The sequence below is a fragment of the Poecilia formosa genome, unplaced genomic scaffold, assembly GCF_000485575.1.
Source record: "Poecilia formosa unplaced genomic scaffold, Poecilia_formosa-5.1.2 Scaffold786, whole genome shotgun sequence".
NCBI classification, from domain to species: domain Eukaryota; kingdom Metazoa; phylum Chordata; class Actinopteri; order Cyprinodontiformes; family Poeciliidae; genus Poecilia; species Poecilia formosa.
The window spans coordinates 83,353-86,708 of NW_006800725.1; the positions used below are offsets into that span (position 1 = coordinate 83,353).

The window sequence follows — 3,356 nt, forward strand, 5'->3', positions numbered from 1 at the left end:
AAAGTCCAAGTGATGGCCAGAGACAATGGTTCTCCTCCTCTCAGCAGCAATGTGACTGTCAGTGTATTCGTATCTGATGTGAATGATAACTCTCCTCAAATACTATATCCTGCCCCAGAGGGAAGCTCCTTCATGACCGAGTTAGTCCCCAGAACTGCACATGGAGGGTCTCTGGTGTCCAAAGTGATAGCAGTGGACGCAGACTCTGGACAGAACGCCTGGCTTTCGTATCATATTGTCAAAGCCACAGATCCTGGGCTTTTCAGTATTGATCTACACAGCGGAGAACTGCAGATACAGCGGGACATTTCAGAATCTGACAGCATGAAACAGAACCTGATTGTTGCAGTGAAAGATAATGGACAGCCCTCTCTCTCTGCTACCTGTTCCATGTATTTACTTATTTCTGATAACTTGGCTGAAGTGCCAGAACTAAAAGACATTTCTTATGATGAGAAGAACTCCAAGTTGACCTCTTATCTGATCATTGCGCTGGTTTCTGTGTCCACTTTCTTTCTGACCTTCATCATCATCATCCTGGGTGTGAGGTTTTGTCGCAGGAGAAAGCCCAGATTGTTGTTTGATGGAGCAGTAGCCATACCAGGAGCTTTTCTTCCCCCAAATTACGCAGATGTTGATGGTACAGGGACTTTACACAGCAACTACAATTATGATGCCTACCTGACAACAGGCTCTAGAACCAGTGACTTTAAGTTTGTATCATCTTACAATGACAACACGCTGCCTGCTGACCAGACTCTGAGGAAAAGTCCGACAAAGTTTATTGATCCTTTTGAAGGATTGAAGACACCTGAAGAGGTAGGAAACTAATGTATTTTAGTTTTTCTGTTTTTATATTATTCACAATCTTTTTTTGTTTTTTTTCCTGAAATTTTGAAATGAGTTAGCACATTGTAACTTAGGGTTTTTCAAAAACTATTCTAACTGCTGGTATTGTATTCAAGATTATCGACTAACGTAGTAATGTTTATTTATTTCATGACAACATTCAATCACTTTCCTATCTGCTGGATACACTTCATTTTTTATTGTGAAAATTGCATCAGATTGTTGAAACACAAATTTGATGATTCTGGGAGTTCTTTTCTCATTTTATTTTGGTCTCATATACTTGTGATATAATTTTATACAAAATTTCACCAATGCATTTGAAGTTTAATTTCCACTTCAGAGGAGGGAGGGAGTGGGAGAGGAATATGACTCTCTGATAAAGTCAAAATATGACTGTATCAGATAGCTGATAAAGTCATATTTTGAGTTACTGTCTTGAATATAATTATTTTGCTTTGCATTGAAATCTTTGCTGTCAGCATAATATTTACTACATTTCTACCATCTTGACTTTTGTGAAAGTACCTGTCCGTGGTGCTGAATCATTTCTGTCATAAACATATAATCTTATTTAGGTTTTTATTATTCTTTATTTAGTAGTAGTGTCATTATAATTTTTATTTCCATTAGTAATCATGATAATAAAGTTAAATAATAATCCTAGTACAATAAATAGTAAAGTTCATTTCCAACTTTTCTCTAACATATAAGGTTTTGCTTTTCTCAACCTTTCCATTGTGAAATATATTGAAATTGTTTGAATTGCGTAACGTGAACCAGCTAATTAAAGGCTGTATTTAGAGAGCTTAGAGTGAAAAGTTCTAACACTTAAAAATAACTCACGGTGTCGCTGTCGGCTCATCCAAAACAATTTCATCGTTGCCACTCCACCCATTAGTGCATAGACAGCAGATAGAGCTTTGATGCATAAGCGGTTAAAGACTTGAACATTTAGCGTTCTGCATAGTTTTAGTGGATCCAAACATCTTGTTGTCAATGCAGTGTTCTTTTTTCGCTCTGTAGTATATTTTCTGTCTTTAGCTGAGGACTATTTGCACGGAAGATGCGACACAAAAGATTTTCTGCGCTATTTCTTATCATCTGCTTTGTTGCCATAATTGTCACAATGCCTCTTGTTCGAGGAGATCTGAGCTATTCTTTTCCGGAGGAGATGAAACGTGGATCTGTTATTGGAAATATTGCCAAAGACCTCGGACTTAATCTTGGAACATTTTCTTCTCGAAAGGCTCGTGTAGATATCGAAGGGGCTCGTAAACGTTTCTGTGACGTTAATAAGAACACCGGGGATTTAATCACGTCGGACAGAATTGACAGAGAAAGCCTTTGCGGTAAGAAACCCTCCTGTGTAGTGACGATCGACCTGGTGTTAGAAAATCCTCTAGAGCTTCATCGCGTCAGTCTTCATGTACTAGATGTAAATGATAACTCGCCAAAATTTAGTGAAAATTTTATTGAAATGGAAATTCACGAGTCGGCCGAGAAGGGTAGCCGCTTTTCTATTGGAGTCGCCCATGATGCAGATATAGGTCAAAACGATGTACAGAGATACATCCTCGAAACTAACGAAAAATTTATTCTTGCTGTTGAAAACAATAAAGTTGAATTGGCTCTGGAGAACAAGCTTGATCGAGAGAAACAAAAGGAAACAAGTTTGCTTCTAACAGCTATAGATGGCGGATCTCCACAGAAATCAGGTACTGTAGTCATACATGTTACAGTGCTGGATGCTAATGATAACGTCCCTGTGTTTTCTCAGGCCGTTTATAAAGCAAGTGTGCCTGAAAACTCGCCGCCCGAAACTCTAATAATTACTGTAAATGCTACTGATGCTGATGAAGGTGTGAACGGAGATGTAACATATAAGATTGGACACATATCTGAGGATGAAGTCAGTTTATTTTCTATTGATCCAAAAACGGGGCAGATTAAATTAACAGGCGTGATTGACTATGAAGAAAATAATTCTTTTGAAATGAGCGTTGAAGCCAAAGATGGATTAAGACTAACGTCATATGCGAAAGTGTTAATAGATGTTATAGATTCGAATGATAATTCACCAGCCATTTATCTAAAATGGCTGTCCAACCTCATACCTGAGAACGTGTCACCTGGTACAGACGTGGGAGTCATTAACGTTCATGACAGAGATTCCGAGAATAATGGACAGGTCCGCTGCTCCATCCAGCAAACCGTCCCTTTTAAATTAGTGCCTTCTATTAAAAATTATTATTCTTTAGTGACCACAGGGCAATTGGACCGTGAACTAGTATCTAATTACAACATTACAATCACTGCCACTGATGAGGGCTCTCCACCTCTGTCTTCCTCTAAAACTATTCAGTTATCTGTAGGTGACATCAATGACAACCCACCTGTGTTTGAGGAACAGTCCTACAGCGCATATGTGAGTGAAAATAACAAACCTGGATCCTCTTTATGTTCCGTTACTGCTAGAGATCCTGACTGGAGACAAAACGGTACAG

At 38.6% G+C, this 3,356-nt stretch overlaps 1 protein-coding gene across 1 annotated transcript in view; it reads left to right on the forward strand.

Annotated features, from left to right (window-relative positions):
- Positions 1-3,356, forward strand: part of LOC103131555 (protocadherin gamma-A4-like) — a 9,743-nt gene that overhangs the window by 5,337 nt on the left and 1,050 nt on the right. The gene's annotated exons all lie outside the window — the stretch shown is intronic.